At 39.8% G+C, this 16064-nt stretch overlaps 1 pseudogene; it reads left to right on the plus strand.

Annotated features, from left to right (window-relative positions):
* The window catches only part of LOC122816578, a 131578-nt pseudogene extending 116227 nt beyond the window's left edge, over window positions 1-15351 (plus strand).
* Window positions 15352-16064: the final 713 nt, after the last annotated feature.

Here is a 16064-nt window from a genome sequence, read left to right on the forward strand (position 1 = left end):
TTGCAAAAATGCTGCCTGGCAAGTTTGTCTAACACCAGCATCTAGCATTCACATGAGTATAGGTAATTAGTTAATTAATACACACATATACAAATATGCACACACATTTTACTTGCATGATACTGGAGGTGTTAGGGCTGGTATGCTGCTAGTTAGTGTAGTTAGGTGCTTTCCAGTTAACCTTCGTCCAAACATTCTTCATGTTTTGGTGCACATCATCAGACTGGTGCCTTACTTGAATGCCCAGTCAGTAAATGACTCTCCAGTGATGCAGGTGAAGGGTGATTTCCTCCCAGACTTCAATCATGGGGAAGGCTCTCCTTGGATTTCTCCACTCTAGCCTCATAACTATTTTAGATAGCTAGCATTAGCACTGTTTCCCTTTCCATCATGTCAGGTGAACTCTCCAATAAGTCATTCTTTCTATACTGTTTTCCACAGAACTGTTAACAATCCACTGTGTACAATGATGAGCAGGTTAAATTACCAATTTTGTAATTTCTTGAGTTTCATATATGTACATTCCTGTGGCACAAACATAAAAGTCCTTTATCATTTGCAGAGAATTTTCTGTACTTGTTGCTGCCACTATCAAATTTTGTACTACCTGGATATGCACAAAGATACCTGGTTTCTTGAGGAATGCCCTTCTTCAGTTGGTATTCCAGACACCAATTTATAGTCACAGAATCTGGCACTGTGAATTACATTGGTTGTCATAGATGAACACTCAGAGTGCCTTGTTGCGATTTTTTTATTCAACAGCATTCCACAGTTTCATAGGTTTATAGGTGTATACTAGGTTAATGACCACTGAATCTATTTTAATCCTAGCCATGCATCCTAAATATCTGACACAATTTCTGATACCCTTGATAAGGAGATGAAAAAATTACAAGCAGGGCCCAGGAAGATTAAATATTTACAGGCTGCCTGTGTCCATTAGAGGCATATAGGTGTCAAAACAGGGATGTCTTTCTTGCCTCCCACCCAATTGTTCAAGTTACACTTGAATTGGGTTAGGGAACTGTGCTTCACATAGATGGGGAGACTATTTCAGAGAAGGGGGTAGACTATGAGATTCATACATGTCTCTCAAGCAGGTCCTATTTATATCACAGACAAGACTTAAGTCTTTAGAGTGGGTATCTCTGGTGCTGTTCGTTTTGTGGATATCCAGGAGGTCCATCAGGGTGGGGTCCAAGAGTCTCTTGTTTGCAACACATAGCTCTCCTCTCAATAGCCTGTAGGAGACAGAATACAGGTAGTGGGTTTTGAGGTGGTCTATATAGGTAATGTTACTTATCCCATGTATTGTTCTAGTATGGATTCTCTGTGGATGTACCACTTGTGCCTGGTTAGGTACATACCAAAGAGGGCACTGTACTCAATGACAGGTATGATCAATTATGAATACAGTGGAACCATAGCCTCCTTGGATTTAGATTTCCTACATTTACTTATACGTGGCAGAACATAAAATGATTCCCTCACTACTGTAGACATGTGTTGGTCAAATGCTAGATTGCTGTCTTTGTGTCCATTCCCTTTAACCTCATTAAAAATATATGGTATATCGAGCACATAATTGGTTAACTGCAGATTTCACCATTTGTCATATGCATATTTATTCTAAGTTGTTGCAGGTGCTGAGGAAGCAAATTGATCTGTGGCAGCATTAGTTAAGGTTCACCAAATCATTTATTTCTCTACGTTTCACAAATGTTTGATAATGGTTGCATTTTCATAGCTTGCTGGAAATTTATCATTTGTTACTGTCTGCTCTATTGCAGACTGTTCAATTAATGTAAAATATATACAAATATATATTTGCCCTCCAACTCTATTGCCATTTGTTGCTTGTCATAATGCTTTATTGCCTTGTACATATGTGCAGGGTTTTCTTCTTATACAGACTCCTTCTGAATATTGATTAATCATGTTGGTCAGGATGGTAGGGAGTGGTGCTGACTAGGAGAACTGTATAATGCTAGAAAATATCTAGCCATCTGTATCTCTCCACCTATGAACTCTTTACAATACATCCAGAGTTTGTTTATGGATATATTACTTATCCAGCGATCCACTTTGCATGCATTTTCTTGTCTCCAATTGCATGTTCGATAAAATATATAGGTGTATTGGTTCCATAGCTACCACTCATACTATCTTCTGCCTAGATATGTTGAATGAATGCTGACCTTTAATCCACTTTGTTGGTAGCACGCCATAGTGTTGAGCATGCATACCCCTTTTTCTTTCTCCACCATTCCAATTCCTCTATAGTAACTAAGCTGAATCTACCTTTCTGCTTTTTTTTAAAACTGTAAACCAGCTCTCCTTTGCAATTAAACTTAACAAAAATTAAAAAGCCCTGCTAATCTCTCACCTCCCTCTCCACTTCACTATAACCCTATACCCACACACTCAGACCATTAGGATCTCCTCCAATCTATTGTTTTTTAATGCTACTTTCAGCTCTCATTACAATGTACACCCAGGTTGGTTTTACTTTTTAAAGGGTATTTTTGCCTCAAACCTGCTATTCTGTGCCCACTGATTGTTTTATTTTCCAAGTTTTTGCAGCCCTGTTCTGTTCTCTCTGCTCACTTCGATCCCCTACCCCCATTCCCACCCACACCCATTACAATTTCCTTTATACCCTCCAGTCCCTCCCTTCATAACTCCACCACCCACTCATTAGCTACTTCCTGTCTACCCTCGATTACACTCTCTTTACCTCATAACCTCCCTCACTTATAAAACACCTTGTAATTACCTCATTACTCCTCCTAGCTCTCTCTGCTCTAACCTGCACTCACACACAACTTCCATCTCCACTGCTTAATTTACCTACCCACCTTACCCTTGCAACCCACTCTACTCCCTCCTTCTTCAAAATCTGCCCCACCCTATTCAACCTCACCACCTCCTGTACCCTTAAACAAATTAGATTACCTATACTCCCCCCCATAAACCCAAAATAAAACTACTCAAACTACATTATTATGTTGCCTCTCTCTCTCTTCACAATCATAACTTACTTATATCTGGAGATATCCACCCAAACCCAGGCCCCACTCTCTCTTTTCTCTGCTGGAATCCCCCTTCCTCTTGCACCTCCTCTCCTTCTCAAAAAACCTCATACCATCCCCAACTAACATCTCCTAACCGACCGATGTCCAAGCACCTCACTATCTACTCTTTTAACATTCAAAGCCTAACAATAAAATCACTGAGCTCCATGCCTGGATTGCTCATATAATCCCACACATCCTTTGCCTTATCTGAAACCTGGCTTAAACCACATATCTCTAACAATGAAATTCTCCCACCAGGCTATAATAACTATCGCGCTGATAGACTTCCAAAAAAAGGTGGTGGTGTAGCTATCATTCACTCAAATAACCTCACCCTCTCCCATCCCCGACTTCCAGCCAGCTGAACTTTTAATCCTTAACTGCCACCTAAACTCCCACAAAAAACTTGCCATTGCCTCCATATACATTCCTCCAGGAAATAACCTGCCCACCTTAGAAAATATTCTAGCCTGCTTTTCTAACAATATACCCTATGAAACCCTAATCTTAGGAGATGTAAACCTAGACTGGTCTAAACTAAAAACAGACTCCCCTCAAGTAAGCATCAATCTGTATGGGTTTCAACAATTGATATCTTCCCCCACCCGCCTCCACAAAAACTCTACTTCCAGCTCCATAATTGACTGAATACTCACCAACACCTCACACCATTATCATAAACCTACCACCCTAACAAATCAACTGAGTGACCACCTCCTCACGTCACTCCTTCTATCCTCTACCCAACCTCCCAAACCCCACCTTTTTAGAAACTGTCATAAACTCACTAACTTTAAGGCAGCCCAATTTAACTCTATTCTATCTACCATTAACTGGTCCAGACTTAAACACATCCCTCTAGATGATGTAGTAAATAGCTTTAATATCACTTTCCTGAATATCCTGAACTCCCTTGCTCCCTCAAGGAAGATTAGAATAAAACCCAGTTCTACCCTCTGGCTTTCCAAAGAAACCATGTCCTTTAGGTCAAATAGAGATAGAACATGGAAATCTTGGATCAAAACAAAGGAATTACCTCTTCTTCATAACTATAGACAACTCAGAAACCTCACAAAGAAACAAATCCTTATTGAATAAAAGTCCTTCTATAACTCAGCCCAACTCAACAGCAACTCCAACCACAGAAAATTCTGGTCTACTATTAATAAACTCCTTTCTCTTGGTCACCCCTCCACCCTGTCTTCTTACCCAAATACATCCCCTCTTTAAACTGCTACACTCCTCAATAAGCACTTTATAGACCTCATTCAAACTCTCATTCCTTCCACCTCCAACACTTCTTTTCCACCCACCCCCCAACCCTCCTAACAAACATCTATTCTCTTTAAAACCAATTTCCACATCTTACATCAGATCTCTTATTCTAAAGCTCAAACCATGCTCCCCTTCAACTGATAACCCCCCCCCCACCTTCCTCAAACTGACTCCATTGCCTATCCAGTATCAATACTTATCAATAGATCAATGCTGGAATCTACAATCCCTACCCTATGGAAATCCTTTTACACAATTCCTCTACATAAAGGTGGTAACTCTACAGACACATCTAACTATCAACCCATAGCTTTCCTATCTCCCCTTTCTTTGTTTTTCTTTCGACTTTTCCCACTTAGGGGTCACCACAGCAGAACTCCAGTCCACTAATGACTGGCAGTCAATTTTTTTTATGGTGCTGAGGTGCCAACCTGACGCCCAACCATCAACGAAGGCACGCCCATTCATGCATGTCTTTCGAGCACCACTCGACCATGGGGAGGACATGCAGACTCCACACAGAAGGAGCTCCAGCTGAGAAACGAATGGGAGAACCTCTTGCTGTGAGGCAACAATGCTACCGCTGCACCACCACAGCTTCTAAAATCCTCAAAAAATCCATACGCACACAACTAAACTACCTCCTTCAGTCCAATCTTCTCACTCCCACCCAGCATGGTTTACACCCCAATTATAGTACAACTACTGATCTATTATCCTTCACTCATACCATTGCCAAGGCCTTTGACAATAACAAATATATATTGTCTCTTCCTAGACCTCTGCAAAGCCTTTGATCCTGTCTACCATCCCTTGCTGCTTTCTAAACTTGCTAACCTTATCCTATCCCCTTCCTCTCTTGCCTGGTTCTCTAGTTACTTATCCTGCAGAAAGCAATCTGTTAAATGGCTTTCCTCCACTTCTCCATTCGTACCTGTCCTGATCAGGGTACCACAAAATTCCATCCTGGGTCCCCTGCTGTATTTACTAATGATCGCTATACTTCTTGCAAAAATTCCTCTTTCATCCAATATACAGACGACTTTACCCTTATTTCCATCTCTGACAATATATTTGAACTCAATACTCTCACCCAAAATGCCTTCCTTTCCACCGAGCAATAACTGGCCAGTAATCTGCTCATACTTAATCCCAAAATGACCAAACTATTACTATTTCTTTCCCAATCTCACTACCACCATACAACTACCGTTACTGCTGCCTCCTCAAATAACACTATTGTCAAACCAGAACCTCACACTAAACTCCTGGGTGTCATCATAGATGATGAACTTAAACTCAACTTACATATACTTCAATGTAAAAAAAGACACATCAGAAACTTGGTCTATTGTATCGCAATAAAAAATTCCTAACTGCAAATGTCACACTCTACCTTGCACAAGCTCTTCTTCTCCCCTCCCTACTTTATGCTGCCCCATTGCTCACCAATATTCAAACAACCACCCTAAACAAACTCCACAAAACATACCATAAGATAGCCGATTTATCACTAACGCCCCATATGACTCACATCACTGTCTTGCTCTAAATACTCTTCATTGGCTCGAACTCCCTCACCTATTACTTCTATCACAATTACAAATGCTACACTCCATTCTTTATAAACCTTCATCTTGACCTGCTCTCGCTTCCCTGATTTTTATATATACCCCTACTCTGACTCTCTGTACATCTCAACAACAACTTAGTCACATCTACCAACCCAAAAAAATGTGTAGGCAAGCTCCTGTACAAGAACTCCACTGCTCAAACCTGGAACAAACTTCCCAGAGACACTTGTGCCATTATTCACCCATCCCACTTTAAGGAAAAACTCAAGCTTCATTTACTCATCTCCAAAATCTGCCCATGTCAGGCCCCACCCTAACCTTTCATCTCCTCCTTACTACTAAACAACCCTCTAATCTATATGTTCTTAGCATTCAGTTATCACATATACTGCTTGTTGAAAAACTAGATGTAAATATGTAAATATTTTTATTGTACTTGGTCATGTGTTAGTATTTTTCTTCTCATGTCCTTCTAACATTTGTTGTATAATCAACTTTTATCATTCTTTTGTAATCAACTGTCTTTTTGAGTTCGCTGATGTAAATGATTGACTCAAATGTTTGAATCTTTGAATGTAAAATAGACTGTCTGTATCGGACCTTTTCTCCTCGAGTCTTCACTGAAAATGAGCCAAAAGCCCAGCTGGACAAACTCAGTTAACAAATGTCAAATAACTAAAATAAATAAATAAATAATGCTACTGAAGGCATCATTGCTGTGATTCTGCTATCCTTTAATCTACCTCTTTGGGTGCGCCACCTCCTCTTTTGAACTGTCATCTGTCTGCAAATGACATTAGGGATATCCAACCACAAGGTACTTTTCATGTCAAGTTTGACATACATGCATACCCTGCTCTGACAGTTGCATAATATTAATTTCATTGTGTACCCACTGCATCTGTTGGTCATTCATTGCATACACACTTTGTGTTGATATACATACCCACATCCATTTCACTGGCTTGTCACTTTCAGGACCCAGTGAACTCATTGCAGGGGATGCAAACTACTTATGCAAGAGGACATATGCTTAGTACTGTTCTTACTGTGTATTACATATATATATATGTAAGCAAATAGAGAATGGTATGTAGTAGTTTATTTTGTTTCTTTTTGCAACTTCTACTGGAGGGATGTACTTTCTGTCTTGCTCAACCTGTCTGAATTTAGGGTTTGATGTGGCTGATATACAGCACAGTACATGACTCATACGACAGTCGATGTTTACAGTATGTGCAGGCCCCCACCTGCTACAGTGTCAGAAATGCCCGGTCTATTTAATAGCAGGGGGTATCTTGCACCTGCTGGTACCTTATTCAGCAGATAGTACATTAGTGAGCCTAACCAGGAGGTTTCATTGGAGTCCCACTGCTGATGGAACACAGACACACCAGAAAATACAACTTTGATAAAGAGGATGTCAACAGCTGACACACGCATAACTGGATATCTAATGGTCCCAACTTTTGCAGCTGGTATCACTCAATGCCCTATTTGAGGCCCTTTACACTGCATGCAGCATGCAACCTGGAAAAGTAACATGAGGGGTTTAAATGGTGCCATGCAAAAGTATTGAGAACCCTTGTGTAACACCTCTATATATGTATCTAGCCCTCTTTTGACAAGAACATGAAGATAACTGGGCATTGCAATGTTTACAACATCTCATGCCTGTACAATATGTGCACAGTCAAAATGTTATATGTGTAGTATATGTAAATTGACCTAAGCAGTAGCACATTCCATAAGGTGTACAGCCTGTATGACTGTAGGGCTGGTGCTCAACATATACATAGGCTCATAGGATCACAGAATCATAGGAAATTACTAGGCTTTCTACCTGGAAGTCATTTTAAGCCTAGCTGTTTTAACCCATTGTAATACCATAAAAGTGCTAGTCAATACCAAAGACTGCATTTAGTGATGCATGTCCATGTCATGGAGGGTTTTGGGTGCTATCCCTGGTAAGAATTTATGGTGCCCCATCCACTCGTCTAGGTTCCTCTTGAATACTGCCATAGAGGTGCTCTGTTTTACATGATTTGGTAGCCAGTTCCAAAGACATGGCAGTTGCTGGGAGATAAATCTATCCCTCCAGCATGTCCTATTTAAGTTGCAGGCTATATTTATGTCCCTGGAATGGGTAGCCCTACACCCACTTGATTTAGAGATATGCAGCAAGTTCATTAGGTTTAGGTCTTGGATTGCCAGGCATGAGTCTCCCTTAAGAAGTCTATATGATATGGAGTATAGAGACAGGGACTTTAGTCAGTGTGTGGAAGGCACATGCTGGAGCCCCTTTATCTTCTTTGTTAGAAACATCTGAGGTCTCTCTAATTGCTGCAAGTGCTTAGTACAGTACATGCTGAATGGGGCTTTATACTCAATTATGGGCCGGATAAGTGCCAAGTATAAGGAGGTTATAACTTCTTTTGCTCTTGAGGCGATGCCTTTACTAATCAAGTGTGCTCATGGAATGCTTTCCTTACTATGGTAGACGTATGGTGGCCGAAGTTAAGGTCACAGTCAACCTGTGATCCCAGGTCCCTTACCACTTCATGGGTACTTAAGGTATTGTTGCTGATTTGGTAGTGTGAAGGGACATTCTTTGCACTGAAGGAAATGATGATGCATTTCTTTGCATTCAGTTTGAAACCATGACTGATTCACTAGTCATTGGTCTGAGTGAGACTCTCCTGCAGTATACTGACATCATTCGGGGATTCAATCATTCACATAGTTTGCAGTCATCTGCAAACTTGGTCAGCCACAACCCCTTAGTTTTGACCTGAACTTCTGACAAGTATACACTAAATAGTAGGGGGTCCAGCACTGACACCTGTTGCACTCTGCTTGTAACAGGTCTGCTGGTTGATGTGGAGTCACCCATTCTGACAGTGTGCATCTGGTTTGTGAGCCAGTTGCAACCCATCTTACAACAAAGGGGTTTACATTCAGTTTGCTAAGTTTATTGGTAATGCTTTAATGTAGGATTGTGTTGAAAGCCTTTACCAAGTCGAGGTATGGTGTGTGCACAGATTTGCCCTCATCAATGGCCTTGGTCACACTTTCAAAGAAATCCACCAGATTTAACAGGCAGAATCTCCCCTTTATGAAGCTGAATTGGGTAAGATCCAGGTTTTGGAGGTCACCTATGTTTTTATTTATGAGGTCCATAATGATACATTCCATGGCCTTACAGATGAGACTGGTCAGGCTTATGGGTCTGTCATTCACTGGATATGTTTCTAGGCCACCATTGTGGAGGGGAATAACTGCAGCTGTTCTCATTTCCACAGGAGCAAAGCCTGTGGTTAGGCTATGATTGAACTGGGTACTTAGAGGTGGTGCTAGTTCATGTTTTAGCCTATTTAGAAGACAGCCTAGGATGTGATCTGGTCACATACAGGCTGTTTTTTTTTTACCTTGGACAAGGCTTTGAGGACCTGCCCTTCAGATATGTAGGGAAGGGGAAGATTGAGGGAGAGTTTGTTGTAAGTTAGGAGGGAATAAGCAAGTGAAATTTTCACCAAAGTTGTCTGCTAGCAGGTGTGCTATCTCTGTGGGGGATACTATTGGTCACTAGTTCTGCACATACTTAGGTCCTACCCTTTAGGTTATGTATGTAACTGTAAAAGGCTTTATGCTTATCCTTGGCATTACCTGCTAGTTTTGTCTCAAAATTAGCTCTTAGAAAATTTAACATGTCTTATTTGCCTGTTGAGGCTGAGCAGGGTGCTTTTCTTTTGTTGGGGCCTTGCCTTTGTTTCCTTGGATAGCAAGGTTTTCTGTTTATTGTAGAGTCTGTAGATGCTGGATATCCACCATGTCAGCTTATTTTTACTTGGGAATCTGGCTTTGATTCTTTCTGGTACAGCCAAGTTTATACACTTATGCAAGTGATTATACAGGGCTTTAGTGTAAGCTTTGGCATAGTTACAACTTCCAGCTTGGGGTGGGGCTTGGAATGCATGTATACCTTCCCCTAGTAGTGTATAGTTTGCCTTGGTGAAGTTCTTTATTCTGATTTCACCCTTTGTGAGTTCTGATGTTAGTGTCAGTTCTAAGGTGACTGATTTATGGTCAGTTTTCAGTAATGAGGGACCAACAGTTGCAGCAGTGCACCTATTTGACATATTGGTGAGGACCAGATCTAGAATGTTTGCTCATCTTGTTGGGTTATGGCAATTTGTTCCAGAGCATTTGAATTCACAATGTCAAGGAACTTTTGTGCTAGCGAGTTTGGACTAGGGTACATTTCCCAGCTGACGGTAGGATAACTGAAATCCCCCATAACCAGTGTGTTCGGTAAAATTTGATTTGTCTTCAGTTTGGTTAAGTAGGCTTCATGGATGTCATGACCCATGAAGGGGGATCTGTACCTTGGCAAAACTTGAATGGGGGTCTTACCCTCTGCAACCTGGACCTGGAATAGCTCCATAGAGTTGTCCAGTTTAACCAGATGGGAGGTGAATTTATCTCTAATATAGATTGAAATACCACCTCCTTTGGTTTTCACACGTTCATTCTGTGGTCTAAAGGTGTGGAAGGCATTGTAGCCTTGCAGACCTGTGGTACTCTTTGAGGCCTTAAACCAGGTTTCTGTGACTGCACAGAACTCTACATATTCTAGTGATAGAAATGCTTCCAGGGATTGCAGTTTTTGGTTTAAGCTCCTGGCATTTAGCAGCCCTTACAAGCCTAGCAAAGCTTCCCAAATGTATTCATCACGTTTTTTGGTACACTAGAGATTACTTTATATGAATATATTTTAATGGTAAGCTGAAGAATGGTTGGTCAAGCATTTACAAGCTGATTCTGTCCTTTAGAAACATAGGTGCCAGACCAGATGTGAATTTGTGAGTTCCCATCCACTGGTCCAGTTTACTCTTGAATGTGTTTAGGGAAGAACTCTGCTTCACCTGAATGGGAAACCTGTTCCAGGGAAAGAGTATTCTCTGAGACACATACCTGTCTCTCCAACAAGTCCTATTTATGTTTCAGGCAGGGTTTAAGTCTCTAGATCGGTATTTTTGATGATATTTGTTTTGTGGATATGCAAATGTTCCATCTGAGCAGAATCCAAGAATACTTGTATGACAGACATAGATCACCCCCAACAATCTCTCATAGGACATATTTTTTATGGCTTGTATTCTTTTTGTTTGGAACATCTGTGGATATTCCATTTGTTGCACGTGCCTTGTCAAGTACATGCTGAAGAGGGTATTGCACTTAATGAAGGGTCTGGTGAGGGCTGAATACAATGGAATAATGCATTTCTTGGACCTGAATTATATATCCTTGATTATAAGATGAGTGTTTGCACTTTTTCTACTGCTTATAACATTGTTTTGCTGTTTTTTTTTCTGAATTTGATCTGTTTTGCTGTTTTATTTCCATTTAAATCACCATTTTCACTGTTTGCAATTAGCTTGGTCCTGGTCTATTCTGTTAGCAATTACCTTGTTTCTGGTTAAGTGTGTGAGCCTGAAAACCTGGAAAGTTGTTCAGATTATGTTACACCAGAAATAAGTTAGGAAAGTCTTTTTTTCCCCATTTTTCTACTGAACTTTAAGTTCTTTTGCTATTTATGTTGAAGTTAACCTGTTTCTTTCCATGTATACCACTGTTTTCAATATCTTGTTTCAGGCCTAGCGTGGGAGCTGTATTGAGATATTAGTGGTTATCACTGTTAAATTTTTGAGATGACATTAATTGTTGCTGTTTCTAGATAGCCAGGCACTAATTGGTCAACATTATAACTGGATTCCTTTGGTCTTCTACTCCCCATTGTCTTCTATATACTGAAATCAGCTCCACTGAGCATGATACTGCAGTATTTGTAACTGGACAGTGGTCACTGTCTGCAAGTTAAGTTTTCCTGAACTGCTTACTGCAGAAAATCTTCTATCATCTTCTGGAAGACCACCTGTAGTCTGTGCCAGACTATAAATGTTTTCATGGACCTGCACAGACTTCCAAACAGAAGCACTACTTTGTGTGAGTTTTTTTTTTTTACTATTATTTTTTTCCCTACAGATACTGTACAACCAATTATTTCCCTTACTTAATTTCCCTTTAAGTTCCTCATTCAAATAATATAACACTGTAGAGCATGGAGAGACAGCAGACTACCCCCGTCTTCTACTGCCAGCATTATGACACGTGATAGCCTGAGGCAGTGTAAGACCTGTCTCATGCTCAGTAAAAATGAACTCTTGCTTAACCAAACAGATTCTACCTGTGAGAGATGCAGCCATCTCAAAATCTCATTCATGTATCATACTGATATACCCCTACTCAAAGTAAGATAACATCCTCATACTGACAACACTAAACTGCCATATGTATAATGCCATAAATAAATCACTACTAAAACCTCCTAACTAGTAAGAGCAGAAAGCAATGGAACCTCTCCTAATACAACAAAGGATAAATAACTAAAATAAGTAAATAAAACAATTCGCCTACATGCATCCCTTCATTAATATCCCACCAACAACATAACATTTAGTGTATAACAAGAATACCTCAGCCTTTGGAAATGTTTTAGTAATTAGTGGCTCCATTGTTAGAAACAATGACTCAATGCTCATTGGACTGAACAAAGACAGGGCTACAGTTAGCTGTCTCTTGAGAACCAGAATCACTGAAATGTCAAGAACCCTCAGGACCATATCCTGTAGTGCAAGGCTGACCAAAACATGGCCCGCAGGTCGTATGTGTCCCTCAGTGCAATTTTGTGTGGCCCACCTGAACTGCTGCATGGTAAGAAGCACAAATCCTCACACACACACACACACACACACACACACACACACACACACACACACACTTTAGCTTTCATACATGCATTCATTCACTCACTCTCTCCGATCACACACACACACACACACACACACACACACACACACACACACACACACACACACACACACACACACACACACACACACACACACACACCACACACACACACACACACACACACACACCAGCTGTCATGCCTGCATTCACTCACTTTCTCTCTCCGATCGCTCAAACACACACACACACACACACACACACACACACACACACACACACACACACACACACATACACACACACTTCAGCTGTCATACCTGAATTCACTCACTCTCTCCGATCGCTCAAACACTCACACTTCAGCTGGCATGCCTGCATTCACTCACTTTCTCTCTCTGATCGCTAAAAAACACACACACTTCAGCTGTCATACCTGCATTCACTTAGTCTCTCTCTCCGATCACACACACACACACACACACACACACACACACACACACACACACACACACACACACACACACCAGCTGTCATGTCTACATTCACTCACTTTCTCTCTCTGATCACACAGACACACACACACACACACACACACACACACACACACACACACACACACACACACACACACACACTCTTTTCATACCTCTCAACTATCCAGATTCTCACAGAATGTCCAGATTTTTGCCACATATTTTTGTCTATTTCTCATAACATTTGTGTCTTCTGGTAAATCATTGATGACTGAAGTCAGAAAATAATGACAGATATTTGAGTTTCAGATGTCATGCCTTTCAGAAAAATCATGCTAATGCAAAACTTAACTTTTGAAGTTTGTAAGAGAAATCATTTATAATTGTCCCAGTTTTTCTGAATTTATCCCCATTATATGACTTTGTCCAGATTTCTTGCTCTGAGAGGTATGACTCTCATCAGCTTTTCACCTAACAGCACCTAACTATGAAGTTAAGCAATCATGCAGGCTTTTACTGGGGTAGAGTGTTGTCAGGGCCTGTAAAACAATAAAGGACAATTGGGATAGCAATTATTTTCTTGGACCTTATTCTCCTTGCTTCTTGGAGACTCCTATAGTAAGGTAAGGCTTCCAATTAAAAATGTAGTTTTGATAGTGAATGGTGACAGTTGTGTTTGAGGGAATGTGCTTTATTTTCCATCTGACCTAGCTATGGAGGGGAAGATCCGATTATGCTTTTTAAAGATGTTTCTACTTATACTCGGGGTTTGCCTTATTACTTGTTGTTGTCAGGTTTAGTATCTGAAAAGTGTTGAATTTAAGAGGGCATTATTTTGCATATTCATTGTATTAGAGTTAGGGTGAAGACAGATGTGCAGGGCGTGAAAAGTTTGTGTTAGGTTTTATACACTGTTTTGTTCCAACACACATGGTCCAGGGTGAATCTCATGGTCACGCTTCTGAGCAGGCAATTAGTGTTGTTGGTTTGTTCAGCTGCTTTAACTTCAGAATATTTAGGTTGTGTGTTATTATTACTTATCCTGAAACAAAAATGCCTAACAGGAAAAGAAAAATTGAAGATGAAAAGCGAGTGTATCAAAGCCGATGGGAATCAGATTACTTGATTACAAACAACAGGAATAAAATTCAATGTCTTGTTTGCATGCAAGCTTTGTCAGTGCTTAAAGAGTATAATGTGAAATGACACTACAGTACATTACACAGTAAAACCTTTGATATTTATAGTGGGGAATCAAAACACACCATTATTGCAGATTATAAGAAGAAATTGATGCACCAAACCAGTTTTTTGCAAAACTTAGCAGTGAACAAAGTTCTAGCCTTGCCTCTTTGTACAAAGTAGCATTGCAGTTAGCAAAAGCAAAGAAGCCTTTTAGTGATGGTGTGATAGTGAAGAAATGTGCAATTGAAATGGCAAAACAATTTAATGAGGCAAAATTAGCGGAGAAGTTTGAAACAGTGGCATTATCTCAACAGACTGTCGCAAGATGCGTACAACACATGGATCAATATGTTCCAAAAATGCTGTGTGATTTTATAATAAAATGTGAGTACTTTTCATTGTGTCTGGATGAAAGTACTGATCAAGCAGACGTAAGTCAACTTTTAATTTTTGTTCGAACTATTCAAGAGGACTTTACTATTAATGAAGATCGCCTCAGTCTTATATCTTTACATGGGATTACTAAAGGTACTGATATTTTCAAAGCAGTTCAAAAGTCTGTTATGAACTACGGAGGATTTGATAAATGTTCCTGCATCATAACAGATGGGGACAAAGCTATGACAGGGATTGGAAGCAGCTTTTGTGGACTATTGAAACAAAATAATATTAACTGCCCTGCAATTCATTGCATAATTCACCAAGAAGCACTCTGTGGAAAATTTCTACGTCAAGTCAATGCCATGAAAGTAGCTGTAAAAATAACTATTATACGAGGAGGTAATAGATGCCTGAGTCACCGTAAGTTTTGAGATTTCTTGAGTGAAATGAATGCTGCATATGGTGATTTGCTCCTTCATTCTGATATTCACTGGTTGAGTGCTGGAAAATGTCTGGACTGCTTTTTTGCCATTTGGAAAGAAATACCCATATTTCTTAAAAATGATGTGAAGTCTGACACAACAGAACTTGAAAATCTAATGCAAGATCCCATATTTTTATCAGATCTTACAGTTATAAAAGATATAACCAACCACTTGAATGAGCTGAACTTAAAACTGCAGGGCAAGCAAAAGAATATTGACAACTTATATGGTCATTTGAATGTTTTTTAAACTAAATTGAAGCGTTTTAAATCAACATTGGGTAATAATATTTTTACTTTTTTTTCCAAACTACAAAGAACATTTTGAGGAAATATCATTTTCAGCTCATTGAAAGTATATTGACATGATCACTGAAGATTTTGACAATCAATTTGATGATTTTAAGGAAATAAAACAAGATATTTCAATTTTTGCTCAACCCCTGACTGTCACCATTGAAAATATAAGCTCTGATTTTCAGCTGGAATTGTATGATTTGCAGTCAGACCCTTTTTATACTAAAAGAAGTGAAAAAGGAGAAGATTTTTTTTAGATTGCTACCAGTAGAGCGGTACCCAAAATTGAAGAAGTTTGGGCTCAAGATGTGCTCAATGCTTGGAAGCACATATCTTTGTGAAAGCAGTTTTTCAATGATAAAGTTCATTAAATCAAAGTACAAATGTTCACTGACAGATAATTTACTTGCAAATTTACTGCAATTGGCAACTACAAGCCTCGACATTGATATAGCTGCTTTAATAAACAAAGCCGAACTACCACAGAGCTCATTAAAGAGGT

Source organism: Protopterus annectens, chromosome 1.part1, assembly GCF_019279795.1.
Source record: "Protopterus annectens isolate FY-2018-M chromosome 1.part1, PAN1.0, whole genome shotgun sequence".
Classification (NCBI taxonomy): Eukaryota; Metazoa; Chordata; order Ceratodontiformes; family Protopteridae; genus Protopterus; species Protopterus annectens.